Raw genomic sequence first — 27520 nt, 5'->3', positions numbered from 1 at the left:
CCACCTGGTGAAGATCCTTATCACTTCTTATTTGAATCATACTGGCCTCCTGAGTAGACTTTTTGCTTCTTGCCTCTCCCCACTCTAATCCTACTCATGACTGCTATAATCTTCTTGGAGCGCAGATCCGATTGTCATCAGCATAAGATCATTAGCATACATTTATATAGCTCTGGATAAAAGTATACTCAGAAAGGAGGGGGACGGACCCAGGGGATGTGTTCCTGCATCTTCCCAGCGTGTCCTTGTCAGAAAGAGATAGAACCGTCAAAAGTATGTTGTCAAACATGTCAGAGTTCTGTTTTTATGCCACAATGTAAAAATTGCAAAATTTTCACCAAAATGAAAAGTAAATAGAAAGAGAATTAGTCACAACCCCTTTGGCTTTCATTAACAAAAACCCAGTTCAAGCTGTTTTTTTCAAAGGTAATATGTTAGCTGGTATAAATTAAAACCTGAGAGCTTCAGGAATGGCTAGTTTCAGGTGTTCAGCAAGGGTAGAAAGAACTCTATGTGTCTCCATCTCCCAGATCTGCCTTCTCCCTCTACTGTCTTTATTCTCAGTCAGACTCTGCCCATGCAGTGGCAGAGGTGGCCACCACTGGCTTTGGCTTACATCTTCTCAGCTTAGCAACTCCAGTGGGAAAAGAGTGCCTCTTTCAGCAACAGTCCCAGTGCGGGTCCTCACTGACGCTCCCTGGACAAAGGACTTAATCCTCAACCAAACACTGTGACTGTGGTTGGCCAAGTCTGGGTCATACAACCATTCTGGAAGCAGAATAGGGGTGAGGTCATCCCCACCTGAACAAAATGGAAAGAGTGGAACATGGATGGATTCCCAAAGGACCATCTGGCATTGAGGAAGGAAGAAGGAATGGTGTGTAGGCAAAAACAGATTTCCACAAAGGCTAGGAGCACCCTTGTTGGTGACCTCTACCCTCAAAGCCCTACCCTCTGAGTAATCAATAGGCCTCCACCCTCAAATACTAGTATTTGAACCCAGGGCTCTCTGATCCTCAAGTGCTGTTGCAAACCCACACATCATCCGGTTTCTCTGAAGGGGAGGGAAATGACTTCACACGTAGGGCCACCCACAGCTCTCACATCTGGAAACTCCCCAGCAGCCATGACTGCCTCCCAGGAAGCAGTGAGTACTCAGTCACTAAGTTGTGTCCGACTCTTTACCACTGTAGCCCACCAGGCTCCTCTGTCCATTCGATTTCCCAGGCAAGAATACTAGAGTGGGTTACCATTTCCTTCTCCAGGGGATCTTTCCAACCTAGGGATTGAACCCATTATCTCCTGCATGGGCAGGCAGATTCTTTACCACTGAGGCATCCAAGAAGCCCCCCCAGGCCTCCCCAGGTGGCCACATTCCACCTCATTCTACTCCTTTAGTGAGTGAAAGTCGCTCAGTCATGTCTGACTATACTGGAGTGGGTAGCCGTTCCCTTCTCCAGGGGATCTTCCCAACCCAGGGATTGAACCCAGGTCTCCTGCATTGCAGATGGATTCTTTACCAGCTGAGCCACCAGGGAAGCCCTCTACTCCTTTAAGGGGCACACAAATTGAGCAGAACCAGGATTACTGGCTTGACAACAATACACTCGGAAAGGCAGAGGAAGTAGTGGTGTTCGGGCCCCCTGCCATGCTCTCATCTCAAAGATCTTTCTGCCAAATAGATACCACCCACCCACCTCCGAAACCTGTAAGTTGTGGTTAGAACAGTGTCCGTGTAAAAATAGCAAGGCCCCTCTTGTTCCACACCGCTCCACTGCTCTGTCCAAAGGCTGTCTTCTGTCCTGGTTCACCCAATGCCTGAGCTGTTTCTACCCGCCTCTGGCTGATGCCCTGGTCTGATATGAGCCCTGGTCAGGCTCCTGGGCATCTGGAAAGCAGAGCCTACTGCCCCTCAGAACTCGGGTGGGGAGCTGAGTTTGCAGCCCACTGAGGTCCAGGGGGCCAACTTATTAGCCCCTCAGCAGAGAACGTTCAGTCGCTGAGTGGCCTCCCACTCAGAGGCCCCTGCTCCTACTACACTTCAACTGACCCCTCTTGGACTTCTAGGCAACCTTGTGAGGGATCCTGACTAAACCAGGGTGGGCCTTGCAAGGACTGGGTGTACTTCAAAGTCAGTCTCAGCAGAGGCACCAGAGAAGCGTGTGCACCTCAGAGGCCTAAAGTATCCTGAGCAGGTGGCCAAGTGAAGCAACAGGTGCAGAACATGGGTGCAGGTGTGGTGTGGTGTATGCTTAAGGGGAGTGAGCTGGTCTGATGCTGTCAGGGCACAAGACTTCTGCAGTCAGTCAGCCGGAAGCTAATGGGCTGGGCTTTCCAAGGGATAGGCAAGGCAGCAAGACCCTAATGAATCCAGCTCTAAACACACCCATTGAGCTTAAGGATTAATGGACGAGTGCAGAGCTGGGTAGGCCTGCTCCCATGTCTTGGGAGTGTCTGTCTAATAAAAGATTTGTCTGCTTGAGCTGAACTGAGCTGTAACTTGTCTGCCGTTTAAAACCCTTTAGTTCATCGTTCCAAATTTTTGTTGTGATGGGACAAAATCTGAGGAAGAGAAATAAACTGACCTGAAAATTTCCTTTAGGATTGACTGGTTTAATCTCCTTGCAGTCCAAGGGACTCCAGAAGGTAGGCAGGCCAGGGCTAGTGTGGCAGCTCCATGGAGTGTTTAGGGTCCCAGGCTGCTAACTCTCTGCTCTACCAGTTGTGAACGTGGTCCTCATTCTCGAGGCCAAGATGGCTAATGGAGACTCTGCTCTCTTATCTGCATTCCAGGCAGCAGAATGGAAAAGAGGTGAAGAAGGGAAAACCTCTCTGTATTGGTTTTCTAGAGCTGCTATAACAAAGTACCACAACCTGAGTGCCTTATGCCACAGAAACATATTTATCGACTCATAGTTCTGGAAGCTAAAAGTTGGAAATCCAGGTGTCAGCAGGGTTGGTTCCTTCTGAAAGCTATAAAGAAAAACTTATTCCATATTCTCTCTCCTTTCTGCTGGAAATTTGCTGGCAATCTTTATTGTCCTTTACCTTTAGATGTATCACTGCATTCTCTACCTTGATCTTCACATGGTATTCTCCCTGTGTGTGTGTCTGTGTTAAAATTTTCCTTTTTTATAAGGACATCATTCGTATTGTATTACAATTCACCCTAGTGACCTCATCTTAATAATTATACCTACAAGGACCCTATTTCCAAATAAGGTCACATCCTGAGATCCTGGGGCTTCCCTGGTGGCTCAGATGGTAAAAAAAAAAATCTGCCTGCAAAGCAGGAAACCTGGGTTTGATGCCTAGGTCAAGAAGATCCCCTGGAGAAGAAAATGGCAACCCACTCCAGTATTCTTGCCAGGAGAATTCCTTGGACAGAGGAGCCTGGCAGGCTACAGTCTGCGGAGTCACAAAGAGTTGGATACCACTGAGCGACTAACACTTTCACTTGCACTGAGATACTGGAATTAGGACTTCTACACATGAATTGCAGGGCGGGAGTCGGGGGACACAATTCAACTTGTAACACTCTCCCATGAGAAGTCTCTTATACCTCTTTGCTTATCTTTGGCCAGAATTTAGTCTCATAACTACACCTCACTGGGAAGCTAGGATTTAGCTGAGCACATGGCCATCCTCCCAAAAGTCAGTTGTCTGTTTTGGAAAAGAAAGGAAAAATGACTATCAAGGCAACAGCTGGCAACCTGCTGTGGAATGTATCCTACCAGACACTTTTCTATGCATCGCAAACACATCTGTGTACTTTTCAGGAGACAGTATTCATGTCTTCATCCAAACAGCTTTACTTCTCACAGAGCACCCAGGAGGAGCCAGGCACTGCCTTAGGCTTCCTGTTTTTATCTATAATCCTCAGAACACCCTGGAAGCAGAGGCTGGCTTAGTTTAAGCCTCAGGGCCCCTCACTAACAAGGCCCTTTCATGGCCCCACTCCCAACTGAAACTATGGATTCTTCTTTTTGAAAGAGTCCCTAAACCTGGCTTTTATACAGATTCTGGGTCTGTTCCTGCCTACCATCTAGGCATTATTATCTTCATTTTATCCATGAGGAACTTGCAGTACAAAGAGGAAAAGTATTGATAGTTTATCTAGAGGCACAAAGTCAATGGTGAAGTTGGGTTTTAGACCAAGGTCCATCTATCTCCAAAATTCAGACCATTTCCCCAATGCCTTGCACACCAAGGGATGCTGAAAACATCCTAGGATGCTTCTCCCCTGTGGATCCTCAGCCACAGCCCCTGATGGGGGTTTGGACTTTTGAGAGTCGGCTGCTGACCAGGCCATCTGAGGCTGCTCTCAGACAGATCTCCTCATAGAGGGAAAAAATAATCTGTGGAAGAACCTGAGCTGGGGTCCATCCCAGGGAACACACTTGTAGAAGCTTCCTTGAGCTTCTGTAACAAATTATCACAAACTAGGTGGCTTAAAACAACATAATTTATTTTCTCACAGTTCTAGAGGCCAAGAGTCGAAATCAAAGGCTCTACTGGGTGATCCTCTCCTGTCTCTCTCAGCTTCTGGTGGCTCGAGAATCCCTTGGCTTGTGGCACATCACTCTGCTTCCATCTCCACATGGACTTCTCCTCGGTGTCTGCATTTTCTCTTCTTGTCTTTCATAAGAACACTTTGTGTTGAAGATTTAGGGCCCACTAAGGTAATCCAGGATGATCTCATCTCAAGAGCCTTCATTTCACTACATCTATGCAGACCCTTTTTGTCACATAAGGTCACATTCACAGGTTCCAAGATGTGGACATATTTGATGGAGGTGTGGGAAGTGCACCATCCAACCCACTACACACTCTGTCCGAGGACAGCAGATTTCATTTCCAGAACCAGGGGAAGGGAAATATGGAAATATGACTATGCACACAGTCCTTCTGGTCCCTTTTAATTAGTGCTGGCAAAAGGGACCACAGTAGAACCGCAGGATAGTACTACTTATTTTGGAAAAGCATTCAAAGCCCAGAGCGTTAAAGTCAGAGAAACTCTGAAGGCTCTTCCAAGAATGGGCATGTGGGTGTCAAGCTTTTTTAGTAGAACTTGGTAAGCTATGCTGGCATGTTTTTCTGTGTTTGCTATCCACTTTAGAGAGGGCCCTGTGAAATGAATTTTCAACCCAGAAACCAAGTCAGGTGGGGCTCAGGAAGACAGAAGGATGAGAGAAACATTTCCAATTTATCAAGCTATGAGTTTCATGACGTCACTTCTTACTTAAGAGCAAAGTGTTGGCTAAGGATAGTGGTGGAAAGTTCCTGATGCCAGATTTTGGAGGTAGGAGAAAGAAATCATTTCAGCCCTACACATTGCCATATCTTTTAGCTGATTCAAATTCAGGTTCAGCAATGGATACTCATTTACAGAGAGCACACCAGGCCGGCATATGTTCTTAGGTATTATTACTTTCTCCTCTTTCCAGGTGAGGTGCCGAGATTCAGAGAAATTAAGGGACTTGCCTAAGATCAAGTAGCTGTAAATGGCTAAAGCAGGACTTTAGAATGTGTCTTTTGATTCCTAACTCAGTGCTCTTGTTCAAGAAGTACAAGACTTGAATATTCCTTCCTACTTGCTGGCTCCCATCCTGGTGAGGTGGTTGAGATGGGAGCAGGGTCTCCCACCCACTGGAGCTTGCTGCTCCCTCTCATTTGAAGAGGATGCTATAGAAGGAGGCATGCAATCTGTGTGTCTGTAGGTCTCAAGTAGGAGCACAAGAAACAGCCTGATTAAGGTCTGCAGCATGGCCAGAAGCCTCCGCAGCCACTGGAGTTGATTCCTGTGTCTTCTCAGCACCTAATTCTCCATGTTTTTGTGATGTGTGCACTGTGCTCTGAGCTAAGTATTAGTGAGCCAATTTCTCCATCCACACAGCTCCTGAGCAACCGAAAGCCATCCCTGTTCTAATTTATGATGGACCAGCATGTGCAATCAATAGGTGCCCCACAGGTTATTAAAGGAGAGAAAGATGGCCCCAGCGGCCCTGTTTACTAACAGGGAAACGGTCTTCTGGCAGCTTCTGGTATGTGGCCTGCGAGAGGTTTACAGTTTCTTTCCAGCCCAGAAACAGAGGCCGCCCCTTTTCATCTCGGCCCTGAGCCTGAGACAGTGAGCTGGTAGAGGCTCGTGCTGAGAGAGCCCTCTCCTGCACTGTCATCCCAGAGGGGGCACAAGGAAAGAGGGGCTTGAGGGTGGGTATCAGCCTAAAGCTTTAATAAAGCCATTGTGTTTTGAGGCCCCAGAGGACAGTAGTGTTCCCGGACAGGGCTGAGATTTAAAGGATGGGAGTGGTTGGATGGATGTAAGGTTAGGCCAATGAAGCAAAAAGAAGTAGGTGACTCCCGCCAGACTGCCAGACAGGAGGTGGTCCTTGGTCAGCCTTGCAGGCTCCAGAGAAACACCTGTATTTAGTCCTTTGCCTTCTCTCTGTTTTGGGTCCTTTGGTTTCAAGTATTTGCGGTATTTTTGCTGTTGACTTTTTTTTTTTAACAGTTTTGGAGGAAGAGGGCAGGGGTTGGATTTAAAAATAAAACAGTAACAGCACTGGCTTTTTTGGGTAAAGGGGAAGGAAGAACCTCCTCCAACGCACTCTCTGGAAGGCAGAATGGTGCAATATAGTGGCTCTCAAACCTTTCAGTCTCAGAACCTTTTTACTTTTAAACTTATGTAGGCTATATCTATTGGTAGAAAATCTAAAATATTTATTAATTAGCTTAAATAACAATAAATCCATCATGTGGGTGCGTGCTCAGTCACGTCCAGCTCTTTACTACCCCATGTACTGTAGCCTGCAAGGCTCCTCTGTCCATGAAATTCTCAGGCAAGAATACTGTCATGGGTTGCCCCTACCTACTCCAGGGGATCTTCCTAACCAAGGGATTGAACCTGTATCTCCTGCATTGGCAGGCAGCTTCTTTACCACCAAGCCATCTAGGAAGCTCCCTAAATCCATTAGACGTTAACATAAATTAACATGTTTTTGTTAAAAAAAAAAACTTTCAAGATAAGTAAAATTATAAGAGTGACATTGTTTTACATTTTTGCAAATTTTGTAAATGTCTGGATTAATAGTCAATTTTGCAATATGTTGTTTTGGTTGAAGTATGTGAAGAAAATCTGGCTTTACACAGATATGTAACTGGAAAAATAGAGTACTCAGTCATCTTTTTAGATAATTGTGGATATTTTTTTTTGATACTGCACCAAAACATAGCAAGTTTCTCAAAGGTTAATTGCAGTGTGGAATCTTAAAGTATATCAATGAACTTTCCATGTTCTGTTACATTAAACTTTGGTTTATTGTGCACCTTAAATGGATTTTTACCCATGCACTATTTTGTAATACCATGCATTGGTCATGGGAAAATATTGCTTCGTTGAGTTATACAGATATTCTAAATGTTGACCCATTTCATTATATACTATCTAAAAAAAAAAAATCACATTCATTAATATCACCATAGATCTCTTTGGAAAAATCTTTAAGTTTTGGAATGCTGTCAAGCTCCACAGTGGTGGATACAAGTTTTCCAGATTCTAATTTTTGCTTGGAAGCTCAAATTTTATCATTGGCAATAAATACTATCAGTTGTTTTTCCTTGAAGTGACAGGCCCCCTTTGTTCATTTTGAGAAAATGCCTGCCAAATATCCAGTCTGAAAAAGCCTTCTTTGTCATCTAGCTTTTCAAGCAAGGGGGGAAAAAAGATGTTGCATGAGAAAAAAAAAAAAAAGTGGTTAGTTCAACTCACAAACTCAGCTCCCTCGAGATAACCATCACACACTGAAATGCAGCAAAAGTAGTTTATGCATACTGACCATTTTATTACACAGAATGTTTTGAAAATCATCAATATTTAGTAAGATTCATCATTTTTACAGCTTCATCAAGGGACGTTCTTAAATGAAACTGACATTTGTTTTTATGGCAGGTGTGTGGTGAGGATGACTGCTACAGTTTGGGGCCTGTTTGATTCACACTTAAGAGATAGTATTTCTACTCACCACTGCTTTCGTACCTTCAGTGCAAAAGTCAACAAGATGAAAAATGCAACAAATGTTGTAATACAATTATGAAGAGGGTTTAAACTTCATGAACACATGGGAAATGACCCAGGGATTCCTCAAGAGTCTGTGGACTAGACTTTGAGGACAGCAGGTACCGTAGATGCAATGAATGACGGAAGGTTGGCGCTTCTTACCCCGGCTTTGCCTCCGGCTAGCTCTGTCTTTTGCAAGTCATTTCGCTCAAGCGCCGCCTATTCACTGCAATACCAACAGGCTGGATTAAATAATCTGTCATCTCACTGTCAATTTAGGAGCACTGTGGGACACTGAACAATCTTTATAATTGACTTATCAGTATTATTGCCTGTTTGTTTCTAGCATGGCTCGTTCTTTTTGGTGTGCCCTTGTCACTACATATGTGTGGGCACATATTCTCTTCCTATCTCTTTACAAGATGGGAGGGCAACTCGCTCTCCCATAGAGAGTTCACTTGCAGAAGATGGACTGAAGACTCCACCTCTACCCTAATTGAACACTGTGTCACGTGTCCTGAATGATTCTAGATGGAGCATTTTCAGTTAAGGGCGTGCTCTTTTTCATGAAATCCAAGCCAGGAAAATCAGGTCCATGTCATAAAAATAAAATAAATACATATATTTTTTATGAAAAATAAAGTAGACCAGACTGGGTGATTTTCTGAAGAAATCTACATTTGGGGGTATTGATTTGCATTTGCCTGCAGTTGGAAATAAGCCAGTTTCCCCCTGCCTCTGCTCCCTGACCCTCAACCATGTACCAGACTCTACAGAGGCTGCAGAAGCCTGAGCTAGGGGAAATGCAGTGACACTCGATGCCTAAGGGACAGGCCTTGTAAGGCAGAAGAAAAGATTGGTGCTGGGGCTGCATCATCCTGAAGAAAGAAGTGGTATCTGAGGAAGGGCCTGGGACCCCTGACTGAGGAAATAGATGAGGGAGGGTTGTGGAGAAAAGAAGGTTCACATATCATTAGATATCACACAAAGGCAACACAGTTATGCTTTCCCCTTTAGAAATTTTATTTAAAAAAAAAAAGGCAACAGAAAACAAAACCTAGCTAAACAAAAGTACAACTCCTTGTCTCCCCCACCTTCATAAAGCTTTGGAATAAATACCTGAGTCGTCCAATAAGAGACTGGCCAATAAGCAACTCTCAAATTTTGATATACATACAGTCTTGGGGAGATGGTGAATCCGTGTGGCAGAAGCTCTTAAAACTGACATCCACCTAACGAGTCGCCAGGTTGGCAGATGCTATTTCTTCTATAAAGCCCACTAGAGCTCACAGCGCACCAGAAACTGAGGTAGCAGAGGTCCTCTTAGGGACTTCCGGGGCCACAAATTGAGCTGCATGCTGACCAGGGTCAATGTCATCTGTTCCCAAACCCATTTATGCTCATCATACTTCCTGATTATGTAAACCATTGTGTAAACCAATAAAATGTGAGTGCAAAAAGAAGTTTTGTTCTTGTGACAACTGACGTTGTATACTTTGGAAAGGCTCGATAAGGACAAGTCATACACATGAAAATTGCTATTGAATCAATGTGTGAACATGTGAAAAAATATTGAGAAAAAAAATCATAAACATCTTAGGATATGTCTGTACTCAGATTGCCTTGAAGTTCTTACTCTACTTTAAAAGAAACCGGGAATGGAAGATTCCAGTAGAATGTAAGCTCTTTGATTACAGAGACCTTGCGTTGTTCACTGAGGTATCTCCAGCACCTAGAATATTCCTGTAGTAGGCATATTATATGTATATTTATTGAGATACTTATAGAGATTAGTTCAGTAGAGACAGACTGGATTGAGAAGTCCTTCCTTTGAAACTTCTCTGACCTAAGAAGCTACAGTGAGGATATGTGAAGGTAACAAACACCTCCCCCATTTCAGACTACGTTGAGATTCTTTGGATTTGAATATTCTTCTGTGTATTAACCTTGTGACCTTGGACATTAGCACACTTCTCTAAGGTAGAATTCCCAACTGGTGGTAAAGGAATGAGTTTTAGGTCTACTAAGAATTTGATCTTCTCAATGCTTGGATTAGCCAGGTAAGGTCCAGGACAGTCAGAATCTCTGAGCCCATCACCTCTGGTGCCAGCAGCCTTATTTCTTTTCCATAGTCAGATATATACAAATTTGCACATATGTTTGTATACGTAAGTATATGTGTATGTATATATACATTTTTTCAATGTTCTATATGTATCATAACATGGAAAGAGTTGGAAGCACTGAGAGTCGCAACTTTAGAGAAAGACAAATACCGTACAATATCACTTACATGTGGAATCTAAAATAGGACACAAATGCACTTATCTATGAAACAGAAACAGACTCACAGACATAGAGAACAGACGCATGGCTGCCAAGGAGGAGAGGAGTGGAGGAGGGATGGAGTGGGACTTTGGAGTTAGGAGATGCAAAGCAGAATACATAGGATGGATGAGCAACAAGGTCCTACCATATAGCACAGGGAACTATATTCAATATCCTAAGATAAACCATAGTGGAAAAGAATATTAAAAATAACGTTTGTATATGTGTAACTGAATCACTTTGCTGTGCAGAAGAAATTAACACAACATTGTATACCAGCTATGCTTAAAAATTTTTTAAAAAGGAGTTGCAGCTTTACTTCCTCAGCTAAACAATCCTGTTCTGTCTTTGTCCACAGGTTGTTGTGAGGATCACATGTGTGACATGCTTTGAAAACTGCTGATGGTTATACAAACAGGCGGCACTGTGACAGACCAGGTGTCAATCAGTAGCACAAAGAGAGTTCGATTTCACGTCTCCAGCCCTAGTTTCCTCCCCAGATTCCTAAATCAACAAAGAAACAGGAAGAACTAAAAAAAGAAAAAGATGGCATCTAGAGGTCCAAACATTACCCTATTTCTGATAAGTCTGTAACAATAAGTGCAACTGTAGGCAGGTAAGCTTCCCAACACTGCACTTCCAACACTCTAATGACCAGTTCACCCAGCCAGTCACAGGAACCTCTGGACCATACTTCCAGGCCTCACACCAGAGGAAAGCTTGTCCCTGGAATTGCAGAGCAGAAATATACTCCCTGTGTGTAACTTACTCCCAAAAGACAAGGGAGGACTGATTCATGCACATCAACTTTCCTCTCCCAAATTTACCTATTAGCTATGTCACTCCACCTCTCCTAGGAAGGAGTGTGTGAAGGGGAAAAGGGGTTGCAGAAGGGTTGCACTAGCTGAGCTCTTCCATGTGGAAGAATGCACATCAGATGCAGCATCTTGAGATGTGAGAGGAGAGTGTGGTCTGTTTCACCTGCTCTTTCCTGGCAAACACGGTCAGGAAGGCGCTGAATTTTTGTTCTACCACCAACAAAAGTCTCAGTGCTCTGCACCAACTTCCTGGGGACAGAGAAGCAGGAAGTGGGACATTCATCTTGCCCAGCCAGATCAAGCAGGGACAGTCTGGCCCTGGCAGTGGTTTTTTGATCCCTGAATACGGGTAAGGGGTGTGATTCTGGAGTCACACTTACTGTGATGCCTTCTTGATTCCCCCAGCTTCTCTGCCCTGACACAGATAACAGCCACCTGGCTAATGTTTCCGCAGGGTTCTGCTGGTTACTGTGGGAGGTAGAGCCAAGACCTTCTCCTCTAGCCCATCCATAAATGTTTAAGCACCTAATTTTCTAAATTAAACCCTTTTCTGCTTAGAGTGTTGCAGTGGTGTCTGTTATCTGAAACATAACAGTGGTTGAAGAACACTTTACCAGTATTAGCCTTTCCCAGAAACCTTCCTCCCTCTCCCCTTCCCATCTTCCTGCATTGGTTCTTCTCATTTCTTATTGACCAGCATTGGGTCACATGCCTATAACCTAAAACTATCACTGGCCAAGGGAACACAAGTTCCATGCTTGGATTATATGAATCATCAAATCACCAGACTGGAATGATGAGCATTCCACTTATCTACACCTGTATTTTCCCACTTGGCAGCCCAGCTCTACTTATTCTTTGTCTTGGGGTCCAGTGTGCAGAACTGAAAGAGAAATTGTCAACATACAAAGGCAAACCTTCTTTTAAGCTATCCCTCCAGACTCCTAGGTTCTTCTCTTCTTATAATCTAGGCTGTTTGAGAGTTCTCTTGTCTTGAACTACACAATAAATATCCGTTGAATTGAATTGATTTAATTTCTGAGTCTAGCAGTTTCATAGGCAGCCCTGGGTTACCTACAAATAAGCTACTATTTATAGAGAGCAGACCACAGAGCAATTACACTGAAGTTATAGGCTATTGAAGTCCATACCTTAGAATGGTGGTAGGAAATTCAATGAAACTTACTGCCAACCCCTCCCCTCCAACTCATTACTTGAAGAACACAGACCTCTGGTGCCCTTGAAAGAAGGAGACTGCTGACTTTCTCATGGTCACCTGGGGTTTTTTTTTCTAGGGTAATCAAATCTTTTCTCTTTTCTTAGTCTGAGATGCTGATGTCATTTTTGAGTGTTCTAGTGATTTCTATTAAAAAAATCTTTCCTCTTGGAGATTCAGGTCAAATCAGTGAATATATAGAGTATTCACTTCATGCAAAGAACACTTGAGGCTGTAGAGTATATACCTCAGTTCTTATCCTCAAATGATTTATAATCCATTGGAGCAGGGGCAAGAAATGCATAGATAATGATTTTTCTTGTTTATTTTTCTCTACCCAGCTCACTGTAGTGCTGGAGAAGACTCTTAAGAGTCCCTTGGACAGCAAGGGGGTCAAACCAGTCAATCCTACAGGAAATCAACCCTGAATAGTCACTGGAAGGACTGATGCTGAAGCTCCAGTGCTTTGGCCACCTAATGTGAAGAGCTAACTCATTGGAAAAGACCCTAATGCTGGGAAAGCTTGAGGGCAGGAGTAGAAGAGGGCAACAGAGAATGAGACAGTTGGATGGCATCACCGAATCAAAGGACATGAGTTTTGAGCAAACTTCAGGAAATAGCGAAGGACAGGGAAGCCTGGCGTGCTTCAGCTCACGGGGTCGCGAAGAGTCAGACACGACTGTGTGACTGAACTGAACGATAACTGCACATGGCTTTCTAACGGCTCCCATCGCCAAATGGCACGGGCACAGCTGGACAAGACTTAGCGCCTGAGCAGCAACAGCCTAGCTCACTGAAAGGATACTTACAGTTTGTACTTCTGAATCATTTGAATATGTGCCTTTGGGGAAGCAGGAAAGAATTTTACTTCAGCTCATAAAAAATCTACAGAAATCTTGTAAGTCTTTTTCTGGGGTTTGAATGAAACCGCTATTTCAGGTCCAAGAGGATTGCTGGTCATGATCCCTTTAGGGTCCTCTGCTTGAAGGGCAAGAACTGTGTCTATTTTAACCATTTTTAAATAGTTATCACAGCTGAACTGTTAATTCATCCTGGCAGGGTCTTGATAACCTTTCTCACTTGTCTATCTGCAGTTTCCCATGATTCCATGTTCATCTGCCCTGTCTGCCCTGCCCAGTGGTCTCTTCTCCGCCACACTCAGCCAGTACATCTGTTTCCGTGTCATCAGTAGCTTCTGCTAATATTGAAAGTCCCTGAGGACATCCCACCTATGAAAATCAATTTCTGGTGAAAACAAAAAGAATTGAAGGAGAGGTGAAACTTTCAAAATTCTTTAAGTCAAATGAGACTTTTCGTAAAGTCATGTCACCTGATGAGTTCTCAATCCAGGCATCGCAGTTAATTTGTGCAGACGATAAAAGTTCTCAGGGTCAGTGAGGAGGGACCATTAATATCCAAATATGTGAGCTGGGTCCTATGCGTGTATACTAGATAAACGGTGCCTAAACATTTGTTATACGCTGAATTGTGTGCCCCAAAATTCATTTGTTAAAGTTCTAACCTCAAAATATGAATTATCTCAGACATCTGAGTTATCTTACCACATAACAGCATTTGGAGATAAGCTTTTAGAGAGGCAATCAAGTTAAAATGAGTCCGTTAACAAAAGCCCTAATCCAATCCAGCCATCCTTATAAGGAAACGAAATTCGGAGGTACAGAGACACCAGATGTGTGCACTTTCAGAAGAAAGGCCATGTGAGCACACAGCAAAAAGTTGCTCGCCTACAAGATAAGGAGCAGGGCCTCAGAGGAAACCAGACCTGCCCACACCTCGATCTTCAACTCCAATCTCTGGAACTGTGAGAAGACAAATGTCTCTTGTTTAAGTCACCCAGCTTGGACTTTTTCATTATGGCAACCCTAGCAAACTCAAACCATATTTATTACAGAATGCTTCACTGTGGTGTTACGACAAAGATAAGTTTCTGCAACGCTTTCAAGTGCTCTGGTTCTGGGTGATTGGGATTACAAAATAAAGCCCAGAGAGCAGGTTTTGCTAGAGGGAAGCAATGGGCAAGACTTTCTACAGTCTCAGGAAATTATACCCCTTGGCACCTGTAGCTGAATTTTCTTACCCCTAAAAATGATTTTTTTTAATGTTTCTTTTTCTTTTCACTCCATATCCTCTTCTCTCCCACCTCTGCTACTCTTCCCTATTAACTGCACCCCCTATATGACCACATCCATTTGCCCTCCAGCAAGCCCTGACATCCATTTCTAGCTTTGCTGAATAAAAGATAAAATAGCTATTGTTTTGTTTTGCTTTTAAGGCTTTAAGCATCTCTTCCCAGCCAAAAGTTGGGAGCAAGTTTTAAAACCTGGTCATAAGGGTGATTTTCAACTCGGCTTCTCATCAGTTGAGGAGATGGGCTCAGAAAAGCAGCCAGTCATCCTGAGGTACCAGGAGAGGGTTCATTATGGGAGAAAAACACCTGAAGGCTCTGCTAAGGGTCCTTCCATTTCAAGGGCAAAGGGGCACAGTGGATGAGGCTTAGGGAGGACACCTATCTGAGTGGAGCAGTGAGTCTCTGCTGAGAGCTTGTGGCGCTTGGAGCCAGGGAAGCCCCAGTTAGTGACAGCGGGAATCTGTCTCCCACTGCGGGTGCCATGGTGCCAAGTTCCTCATATAAGGTGGTGGACTTGACTCTGGGAGATCTAAAGAAAGTCACTGCACTCTTCTGAGATCTGAACTATAAAAAGTTCTACTTCCTGACTGTCAAGTAAGATTAGACCAGATGAGTCACTTTCCTTTGCTTTTAATGAACTTTTGTAAAAAGAACTGTGAAAAGAGCTATAATGTGGAAAGAACTGTCCTTAAGTCTTACACAAAAGGTCATAGTAAAAACAAGCACACACATTGCTGGCTTAGCTCAGGACAGACTTCCATTTGCCCTCCCCTTGCCCAGCACTCCCTTCTCCTTCAAGCAACAACCAAACACTCTCAGTGGATCTCCTTGGCTGAAGGAAGGTGAAAATCACCAGATTTCATTATCTCCAGGGCTAGGATGCCGAGAAATGTTTAACAACAAACTTGGTGGGGGGTGGTGGGGGTGGTGAGTGCTGATTTGTAGTGTTTGCTGACTTTTGTGGTGTAGATACTACTACCATGGCTACTTTCAAGCTACTGATGTCACATCACTGAACTAAAAACCAGCACAGAACTAAAAATAGATAGCTAGCCAATGAAAGACACAAGGGCCCCAAGAGGTAATGACCCAGCTCACTCAATAGGCTCTATACTTCATTATTGCTGCAATCATTTGTAAGGATTTATGCCCATCCAATGACATTCTGTCATCCAGTCTTCCATGGAGCAGGAGGTACCAACTGTGGCCACAAGCTATCAGCAATGCACTAAGTTAGTGGGGTCTCCTTAGAGACCATGCAACAGAGACTTCATCTGATGGCCCAAGCTAATCATAAGTGAAAACTCAGTCATGCCAAGAGGCCAACATAGGCTCCACCCAGACCTCCAGGCAGCCATGCTCACACTGCCCTGAGGGCATAATTCATTGTATCTTACCACTTCTCCTGGTTACTATTTTCTACAGGTAGAATCAGTGTTTAACTCATACTTTTGTCTTTCCATTGTTTTCCCCAGAGTCTTTGAAAATAGCAAGGATATTTAATAGCAAGTAGCTTGGATTCTGAACCAGATTCCTCAGAACCAAAAATTTTAGTTTTCTAGTGGAAGTGAGAAATAGATATAAGGGACTAGATCTGATAGATAGAGTGCCTGATGAACTATGGACGGAGGTTTGTGACATTGTACAGGAGACAGGGATCAAGACCATCCCCATGGAAATGAAATGCAAAAAAGCAAAATGGCTGTCTGAGGAGGCCTTACAAATAGCTGTGAAAAGAAGAGAAGCAAAAAGCAAAGGAGAAAAGGAAAGATATAAGCATCTGAATGCAGAGTTCCAAAGAATAGCAAGAAGAGATAAGAAAGCCTTCCTCAGCGATCAATGCAAAGAAATACAGGAAAACGACAGGATGGGAAAGACTAGAGATCTCTTCAGGAAAATCAGAGATACCAAGGGGACATTTCATGCAAAGATGGGCTCAATAAAGGACAGAAATGGGATGGACCTAACAGAACCAGAAGATATTAAGAGGCAGTGGCAGGAATACACAGAAGAACTGTACAAAAAAGATCTTCACGACCCAGATAATCACAATGGTGTGATCACTCACCTAGAGCCAGACATCCTGGAATGTGAAGTCAAATGGGCCTTAGGAAGCATCACTACGAACAAAACTAGTGGAGGTGATGGAATTCCAGTTGAGCTATTTCAAATCCTGAAGGATGATGCTGTGAAAGTGCTTCACTCCATATGTAAGCAAATTTGGAAAACTCAGCAGTGGCCACAGGACTGGAAAAGGTCAGTTTTCATTCCAACCCCAAAGAAAGGCAATGCCAAAGAATGCTCAAACTACCGCACAATGGCACTCATTTCACATGCTAGCAAAGTAATGCTCAAAATTCTCCAAGCCATTCTTCAGCCATACGTGAATCATGAACTTCCAGATGTTCAAGCTGGTTTTAGAAAAGGCAGAGGAACCAGAAATCAAATTGCCAACATCCACTGGATCATCGAAGAAGCAAGAGAGTTCCAGAAAAACATCTATCTCTGATTTATTGACTATTCCAAAGCCTTTGACTGTGTGGATCACAACAAACTGTGGAAAATTCTTAAAGAGATGGGAATACCAGACCACCTGACCTGCCTCTTAAGAAACATATATGCAGGTCAGGAAGCAACAGTTAGAACTGGACATGGAACAACAGACTGGTTCCAAATTGAGAAAGGAGTACGTCAAGGCTGTATATTGTCACCCTGCTTATTTAACTTATATACAGAGTACATCATGAGAAATGCTGGGCTGGACAAAGCACAAGCTGGAATCAAGATTTTCGGGAGAAATATCAATAACCTCAGATATGCAGACGACACCACCCTTATGGCAGAAAGTAAAGAAGAACTAAAGAGCCTCTTGATGAAAGTGAAAGAGGAGAGTGAAAAAGTTGGCTTAAAGCTCAACATTCAGAAAACAAAGATCATGGCATCCGGGCCCATCAGTTCATGGCAAATAGATGGAGAAACAGTGGAAACAATGGCAGACTTTTTGAACTGTGGTGTTGGAGAAGACTCTTGAGAGTCCCTTGGACTGCAAGGAGATCCAACCAGTCCATCCTAAAGGAGATCAGTCCTGAATGTTCATTGGAAAGACTGATGATGCTGAAGCTGAAACTTCAATACTTTGGCCACCTGATGCAAAATACTGACTCATTTGAAAAGACCCTGATGCTGGGAAAGATTGAAGGTGAGAGGAGAAGGGGACGACAGAGGATGAGATGGTTGGATGGCATCACTGACTCAACGGACATGAGTTTGAGTAGGCTCTGGGAGACGGTGATGGACAGGGAAGCCTGGCATGCTGCAGTCCATAGGGTCTCAAAGAGTCGGACACGACTGAGCGACGGACCTGAACTGAAGATCACATGTTGTTGTTCAGTCGCTTAGTCTTGTCGCATACTGTGTGCCCCTCCTTCTCTCCTGCCTGGGGCTAGGCTGAGACTTTCTGCGTCACAGGAGGTATTCTGGAGATTTTGCAAGATCGACATTAAATTTACACTCAGATTAAGACGCTGCCCCCAGGCCTCATGATGCAGCCAGTCCCTGCTGAAAACCACCCTGTTCATCCACCAGGGTTCCCCAGAAACCGCACTCTGCTGCTAGCCCTGGTGTCAGAGGGTAAAATGGGAACCGTAGGAGGTTCAGCAGGTTAAACCAAGCTCTGAAAGTACTCTTGATTCTCAGTCATCTAGGCTCAGGGGTGCAGAAGACGGTGTACAGCTTAAATCATCTGAGAAACATTCTAGCTATTTCTACAGAAGAGACGATACAGCCTCACATTCAAGGCACCTACAGCCCTCTCATGGATGCAGAATCCCTTTAAGAACATCTATAGGGCAACTTGGTAGTGGATGCAATTATAGAGCACAGAGAAAGAGAGGCTGAGGGGGCGGGAAGTTAAAAAGAATACTGGAATGCAATAGAACCTTTCAGGGAAAGGTTTCTAGAAGTAGTGAGTAGATTGCATAAAAATTAAAAATATTTTCTTGGTACAAGTTCAATAAATGCCCATGACAAACAAATCAAAAAACATAGACAATAGACAAGCAAAGAAAGGGACTTTAAAAAAAAAAAAAAAACCACCTACAATCTCGCCCACCCAAACACAACTTCTGTTAACACTCTCAACACCTTGACAACCAGATTTTGCAGGAGGCAATGTGCCAAGCTGGAGCACAGGTTGTGTGGAGGGCTGGGAAATGGCTGGGGGAGGAAGTGGTCCTGGCATTTTTTAGTCTATGCTGGAAGTGATAAGAAATCTATTTGATGGGATTAGGAGGTAGAAAGTTTAGGAAGACTAAAAGAAGATCTCTCAGACCAGGAAGAGAGGAGAAACAGGCCGTAGTACCAAGGAGCCCATCTAAATAGTGACAAAATTAAAATACTCGTAACAGCAATAATAGCAAACATTTGTTGAGAGCTTACTACATATGAGACATTGTGCTAAGCACTTCATAGTCCCTCATCTTATTTAATTTTCATTTCACATAAAGTTTTTCCCAAGCTCATCAATGGATGTTTCTTTTTTTGTTTTGTTTTTTTGGCCATACCACACATCTTGTGGGATCTTAGTTCCCCCACCAGGGATCTAATCACTAGACTGCCAGGCAATTCCTAACATTTCTTACAGAGTATTCTATAGGCTACCTGGGCAGAAGGAGAAGGAGATGACAGAGGATGAGATGGTTGGATAGCATCACCAACTCGATGGACATGAGTTTGAGCAAATTCTGGGAGTTGGTGATGGACAGAGAAGCCTGGTGTGCTGCAGTCCATGGGGTCACAAAGAGTCAGACACAATGGAGTGACTGATATGAACTGAACTGAACTGAACTGTCCTGTGGTTAGGCCCCACGGTGTTTGTTAGATTTGTTTGTGCCATAGTTTGATTGCAGGTCATCTCCAGACAGAAATTTTCAAGTCACGGTCACAAGTGAGCTTGCCCAGAAAATTACTATAAAATGGGGGATGCCCACAGCTATCTTCTGAGTAACCCACAGTCCTGTTGCCTTCCCAAAGTGCTCTAAGGGTGAGACAGACTGAGCAAGAGCCCAGCCTAAGACATGAGGCCTGTGGGCTCTACAGGCCCTCACTGTCCTTGGATTCAGTTCAGTTCAGTCGTTCAATCATGTCCTACTCTTTGCAGACACACAAAGGACTCTTTGTCCTTGGGTTAATCATCCCATAACCCAACAGCCTAGAATGAGCCTGTGGCAGGAGGTGTGCTGGCCTCAAGGCAACGAGAAGGTAAGTGCAGGACAAACATTCAACAGCACCTGGGGATCCGGGGACAGCATCAAGACTGGGAGAACAGGCTGACAAGGGAAGGTTGGGAGGAAAGAGCCCGCACCCTAGTGTTGGTCCTTATAACTTCACGTGACCTGAGCCAAGTCCTCTGGGTTCTCTGGGCCCTTATCTCTCACATTAGGGAGTTGGCCTTAATGATCTCAAAGGTCTTTCAGCTCTGGGCAGGAAAACACTATCTCAACCCAAGGGGCATGTGCTGCTGCTTTTGTTTACCTCTGGGACAAGTCCAGAAGCTCCATGCTGCCTGGAGGACTGGGGCAGATACAGGCTGACAGGACCTCCTGGCCACAAGAAGGGTGACCGCCATGGAGGAGGTGGGGAAGACCAGCAGTTGCTCCAGCCCTGAGTTGGTTACCAGTGCCTCCCAGCTCCAAAATTTTATCTCACTTGATCCTCCCCATTCCCCAGTGAAGTTAGGGAGCCCCAGGCGTGACCACAAGGCAGAGACAGAAAGAATGCTTATGGGAATGGGAATGTATTTTTTTTACCATTTTTCTTTTCTTTTTTTTTTTTTTAATTTTTAAACTTTACATAATTGTATTTTTAAGAACACCCAGGTAGGAAAGGAGCAGCTGGCTTCCCAGGTTCTCAATTCCAGGCTGTGAGGCAGGTTTCACAAATTATGAAGTGAGTTTTTGCAGCAGCTCTAAGGACCCACCTTCTTTCTCCTTGACTCATTCTCATTGGCTGGCTGGCTGCCACTCACCATGGAGTCAGCTCTCCTATTGGGCTGAGTTCACCCTCGTCACCTCTGAAGTACCTGTGACAAGAAAACTGTGATATTAATTCACTTGCTGTTTTTTTCCATTGCCTTCTCTTTTCAGGCAGGCATTGCTAATCAGGCTTTTTGTTTTTTCTTGCCTTAAGAATTCTTGCAGAACAGAAAGCAAAAGCTCCTTGAAGCTAATAGATCTTCCTGTCCGGGTAAAAGCCCTGGCTCATTGAGGAGATGATGCAGATATACAGAAGGAGAAGGGGTTGGGAGTAGGAAGAAGGAGGGCTTTGAAGGAAAAGGAAAGGAAACAAGAGAGACAGGAAACCAGAAAGATAGAAAAAGATAAGCAAATAAAAACAAACTCTGATTATGATAACACATTCCAGGGTCCTGGGTAAGGGCCAGATCTCAAGAGCACATGAGGCCTTAGGTATGAGTTGCTCAGACGTGTCCAACTCCTTTTGACTTCATGGACTGTAGCCTGCCAAGCAAGAATACTGGAATAGGTAGTCATGCTCTTCAGGGATCTTCCCAACCCAGGGATCTAACAGGGGTCGCCTGCACACTGTGGGCAGATTCTTTACCAGATGAGCCACCAGACAAGCCCCATTGAATTTCCAATATCACCAAAGATTTCTGAGCTGCAAGTGTGACTCAAAAACAACAAAGTCACCAAACTAGAAGAGACCTGAGGCATCAGAGAACACTCATTATAGACTATGAGCTGATGAGTGGATGGGACACCTCTACACTCACACCCAATTGTGCACTATCTTTCAGGGGCTTGAGCCCCCAAAGTGAGAGATTAATCTGCCCACTGAACAGGATTGGGGGTTCAGAATCAGGTTTACTTTGATTAAAGATTAAAAAAAAAAAAAAAAAGCAGAGGAATATACTATCCTTAGCTCAGTTAGGTTGTAAAGTAGGAGTCACATCCTGACATGCATAGAAACATGAATGACCCCATTGTCCTGGCAAAGATACCAGTTACATCACCTTAATACCCCAGTCTTATTAGCTCTAAGCTCCCATCAGCTAAGGGAGAAATTATAGTCCCATGCTCTGTTGGTTGGGATGCTCTAGCCACAAGTAATAGTATTCTCTTGCTGCAAATAAAGGAAAACTCAGATTCAAACATGTAAAGAAAAAAAAAAAAAAAAAACATGTAAAGAAATATACTGTATCACTAATGAGAATTAGAAGTAGTGGGTTCCAGCTGTAGTATAAGGTGTACTCAAGGTGTAAAGGACTCAGGTTGTCTTCATCTCTCTGTTTTGCTGTCATCAAGATGTTGGTTTTATCCTCCAGCAGGCTCCCTAGGTGGTAATAAGAGGCCTTCATCAGACACAGTAACATCCCAAGGAAGCAAAGCACACTCTTCCCATGGCTGCTTCTTAGGAGCATGGAAACTTTCCAAAGATCCCCTGTAGAATTCCTTTCATGTCTCATCAGGCAGAATTGGGTACATTCCTACACTTAAACTGATATTTGGCAAGGGGAATGGGATTGCCATCGTTGGCTTGAAGGGAAGCTCAAGAGTCCACCACAAAGAATACTAATCAAGTACTTCGCACCTTCCAAAGGCAGGCTTGCCCACTGTGAAGTCAGACAGATATAGTTTATCTGGGATCATTCTTAATTTATGTTAAATGCTTTCTTGGGGACCCTAGCATCCCCTTTTAAAGCCTGGAAGGCACTCAGATTTGCTTATCCATTTCTGAACCCCACATGCGAGTGCTGCTCAAGTTTCCTTTCCCTAGAGATTCTTCAGAGGAAACAGCTCCTTAGAGGAACATAATGTCTCAGGAGAAGGGTGACTCATACTCTATATGCCAGAGAAATCTAACTTCAGATCTGGCTCAGTCAAAACCTCCAGCTTGGGCTCTAGACCTTCTGTTACCTTTTACCTCCAGGGGAGCATAGAGGTGGCTGGTGGCTGTTGGGCCACCAGTAATACATGCTGCATGAGCCATGGCAGCCACATTGAGAAGAGACTAGTTGTGCTGTTTTTCTCAGAGGAAGGCTGTGTATTTGGCATCATAGTTTCCCCTTCCAGTTACTTAGAATTTTGATATTAACCCTACTTTATGTAAGAGGAAAATGAGGCACAGACTAGTTGTGCTTAATGTCACTCAGCTAATTAAGTGGCAGTGCTAGGAACATTCTTGTTTGAGCCTTTCTATGGACATATGTTTTCCTTTCTCTTGGGTAAATGCCTAGAAATTTAATTGCTGGCTTGGAGTATGTGCATGTCTTACTATGAGAAATCGCTGAGCTGTTTTCCAAAATCACATATGAGGGCTCCAGTTGCTCCACATCCTCATCAACATTTGGTGTTGTCAAGTTTTAATTTTAACTATTCAGTAGGTGTGTATTTGTTTTAATTTGCATTTCCTGCTGATGACAGAGGAGCCTGGTGGGCTGCTGTCTATGGGGTCACACAGAGTCGGACACAACTGAAGCGACTTAGCAGCAGCAGCAGCAGCAGCAGCAGTGATGTTAAGCACTTTTTAATGTGCTTACCAGCCATCTGTACATCTTCTTTTGTGAAGTGTTGGCTATGTTTTTTAAATTGGATGACTTTTTTTCTATTATTCAGTTGTAAGAAAGTTTTATATTTTGCTAATAACATTTTTTTTGTTTTGCATATACTTTCTTCCAGTCTATGTTTTGCCTATTCATTTTCTTAAGGGTGCAGAAATTTTAAAATTTGATGCAATCTAATAGGTTTTTTTTTCTTTTATGTTTATTGTTTTCTGTAAGCTGTTTAAAAAATTTTTTTTGCCTTCTCCAAGGTTGTGAAGATATTTTCTCATGTTCTTTTCCAGAAGATTTATAGAGTAGTTTTTACATTTAGGTCTATGACCTACCTCAAATGAATGCTTGTGTATGGTGTGAATTAAGGATCAAGTTCATTTTTCAAATGGAAATCCAGTTCTTCCAGAACTATTTGTTAAAAGACTATCATTTTCCCATTAAAGTGAGTTGGCAACATTGTAAAAAAATTTAGCATTGTAAAAAAAAAAACTTAGCCATTTTAATGTAAGTCTTTTTCTCTACTCTTTTCAACTTTGGTCTATATGACTGTTCTTATCCCAATATCCTACTCTCTTGAATACTGTAGCTTTGTAATAGATTTTTAATTCAGGTAGCTTGAGTTCCCTATCTTCATTCTTTTTCAGAATTGTTTTAATTATTCTAGATCCTTTGCTTTCTCACATATTTTAGAATTTCTTTTTTCAATTTCTACCTTAAAAAAAAAAACCACCAACAACTCTGCTAGGACTTTGGGATATATTGAGGTAGGTTAAGTGTAAAATGAAAAGCCTACAGTGTTTTCCTTCCTATGTGGAGAAAAACCCAGTTCTTCCTTATGACATCTTTCCTTCCTTTACCTCTCACACAGAGCAGGTCCCTTCCAGCCCTGATCTTTTATAACTCTTCAGTCTACAAGAGGGTATTGAAGCAGGAGCAATAACAGCCTTCAGTTTGTTAGGCTGAGTGCAGAGATTGAATCCTTAGCCCAAGTTTTTGATCCAACCAGTCGGTCAGATTTCTAGAGGCAGAGTGGTCATCAAAGGCCTAGTGGCCCGTGAAGTAGACGTTTGAGGAAGATGGAGACCAAGTTTGTCCTCCTTCCTCCTGGATGAGCTGTGTAGAAATAACAACTTTCTCAAGATTTTGAGTTCATACCCCCAAGGATTCTGTACTCAGTCCCAACATGTGTAAGGTTTTCCCATAAAAGAAATTCTCTGTGACACCAGGTGGGTGTCCTACAATTCAACTCTGACACTATCTACCTGGAGATAGGGTCAGATTCTATGGGTTAATGGCTCGGTTCTACAAAACTGCCCTGCCCGCCTCCTTCCCTCCACTTCACCCAGGTTCAAGGTTGTTCAGGTTATCACCTGGGCTTCTGATCAACTGGCTCACACTGGAGAAAATAGAACATTAGATGAATTATTGTAGCTAGATTGGAGGTTCCAATGACCCCCACCTTGGGTTTGATTAATTTCTTAGAGTGGCTCATTGAACTCAGAGAAACTTTTTACTCACTCGATTATCAGTTTATTCTAGAAGGGTATAACAGAAACAGCCAGATGGAAGAGATGCTTTGGGCAAAGACTGTGCCCTCTGAGTTAGCCACTCTCCCCTCTTCTCCAGGTGTTCACCAACCCAGAAGTTCTCCAAGCCCCATCCTTACTGAGGTGTTATGGGAATTTCATTACAAAGGCATGCTTGATTAAATCTTTGGCCACTGGAGACTGAACTCAATCGTCAGCCCTTCTCCACTCCCTAGAGATCAGGGAGTACAACTGAAAATGCCAACTCTGTAATCACTTGGTTGGTTACTCTGGCAACAAGCCCCATACTAAGGCTATCTAGGGGCTTTCCAAAAGTCTAATAAAGACTTTTTTGCTCTCTTCACAAAAACTTCAAATAGTTTTAGGAACTCTGTGCCAGGAACCTGGAGGAAGACCAAATATATATTTCTTATCACAAATCACAACTCACTTCCACCTTAGAATATTTCTCTGCTGGTGTATCAATCCTCTTCAACTTCTCCTCTGTCACAAAAGAGAAGGATCCCTCCACGTTTTAAGAGCTAACTTCTCTCCCAAACTTCTGATCCCGTCTCAGTCTGACTTTTCTGTTCCTTCTCCAGGATTTCAAACCTTCCTTCTGAAGTGACCTCTGCCCTGTCTTCAAGCATTCCTGCATTTTTAAAAATCCTGAATCAAGTTCAAATTACCCTTAGTGTCCATTTCACTCCTGCCTTCCCCTTCCAGGATTCTCTCTAGTTTTATGTAACTGCTGCCTTCCTTTCTCACATATCTGTTCATTTCTTAAATCCTTGTAGTAGAAGGCCCACCCTTTATCAAATGTTATGAATCATCTGCAACTGACCAAACCTCGTGCCTCATCAGCCCTCAGTTTCTCCTCTCTGGGACACTGTGTCCAGGAGGCTTTCTTTGTCTCCTTCATAGACCTCTCTCTTTTCCTGTGACTCCCCTCTCCCTGATCTGCTGCTTCTCCTTCCTTTATAACCATTCCCATCATTGTTTCTTGGTCATAGAGAGATTACAAGCCACCAGACAAACAGCCCCAACTTACCATCTGCAAATCTGAAAATTCATCACATGTCTGATTAAAAAGGAATATTTGTCTCTTTCCTGACCTGCAGCAGATCCTCCATCTAGAAGGGAATCCCATCCCTTCACACCACCTCAGGGACCTTTCTCAAAAAATTAGCCTCTTTTGTTCTTGAATCTTAAATGTTGCTGCTATTCTTTCCCACCTTCAAGAAAACATTGTTGGACTGCCCTGGTAGTAGAGTGGTTAAGAATCTTCCCGCCAGTCCAGGGAGCACCAGTTCAGTCCGTGATCCGAGAGGATCCCACATGCCGCACACCAACTAGGCCCACGCGCCCCAGCTACTTGAGCCTGTGCTCTAGAGCCCCCAAAACGCACCTACTGAAGCCCACACTTGTGTTCCACAACAACGAGAGGCCCACACCCCGAAACTAAAGAGTAGCCCCTGCTCTCCCAGAACTAGAGAAAGCCTCTGCACACAGCAACAAAGACCCAATGCAGCCAAAAATCAATGATTCTTTTTAAAAAAGAAAACATTGTCACCATTTCTTTCTGTTTTTCAAAATTGTCTTGTTTTTACTTCCTTTTATACTTACTTCACTATCAAACTTCTGAGTTATGTGTTCCCACTGTCTCCCCTTAGACCCTTTCTGATCACTCCTCAGTCCTCTGAAACATGGCTTTTGCTTCCAATGTGTCAGTAAAAATAACCTCACCAAAGTTTACCAGCGACCTCTTTGTGGCCACAGCTTTTGGTTCCTCGTGGTTCTCTTGACTTCTTGACAGTACTGACATTGCTCACTGCTTCCTCCTCATTTTTGCCTTCCCCTGCCCTCCCCATGACCACACCCGCTCTGAAGGCTGCTTCCCTTCTGTACCGCAACAAACATCTCTCCTCCCACGCGGTGGCAGTGGCCCCCCTCAGGTTCCGTCCTGGGCCTCATCCTTTCCTCTCTTCCCCTGAGTGATCTTGTCTACTCCTCCACTGCACACATATTTATTGAGCACCCACTCTAAGTCAGATCAGTACTGATTTAAGCCCTGGGGGTAAAACAAGTCCCTGTTCTTGCAGATTTGACATTTGCCAGGGGTGTCAATTCCATCCTGATACTGGTGACCATTTGGTCTGCTTGGCTATTCCATGCCACCTCAGACTCAGTATTTCCAAAACTGAATTTTTCATCCTTAGCCTACCTCCAGTTTCTCCTCTTGTCTCAGCTACACAAGTCAGAAGGTGCTTGTCATCTATGTTCATCACCATCTTTGAGTCTTCATTTTCCTTCTTCTCCTAAACCTGATCTGTAACCAAGTCCTGTCAATTATACCTTTGAATCCTCCAAAATACCTCTGAAATCCATGCCTGACACCATGACTCACTCTTCCTTGATTCCTAACAGTCTAGTCTTGATCACTTTCATGCCCCATCCCACCTTCAATACATTGTCTACATCATGGCCACTGCTACTGCTAAGTTACTTCAGTCGTGTCCGACTCTCTGTGACCTCATAGATGGCAGCCCACCAGGCTCCTCTGTCCCAGGGATTCTCCAGGCAAGAACACTGGAGTGGGTTGCCATTTCCTTCTCCAATGCAGGAAAGTGAAAAGTGAAAGTGAAGTCGCTCAGTCATGTCTGACTCTTAGCAACCCCATGGACTGCAGCCCACCAGGCTCCTCCATCCATGGGATTTTCCAGGCAAGAGTACTGGAGTGGGGTGCTCTGGTCACATGACCTCTCTGTTTAAAACTCCTCGTTGCCCTTAAGATAACAGCCAACCCCTTTAACGTGGCCCAGAGAGCTCCTGCTTACCTGTCAATCTCATGT

Source organism: Bos taurus, chromosome 10, assembly GCF_002263795.3.
Source record: "Bos taurus isolate L1 Dominette 01449 registration number 42190680 breed Hereford chromosome 10, ARS-UCD2.0, whole genome shotgun sequence".
In the NCBI taxonomy this organism is placed as follows: Eukaryota; Metazoa; Chordata; class Mammalia; order Artiodactyla; family Bovidae; genus Bos; species Bos taurus.
Note: the sequence above shows the minus strand (reverse complement) of the source record.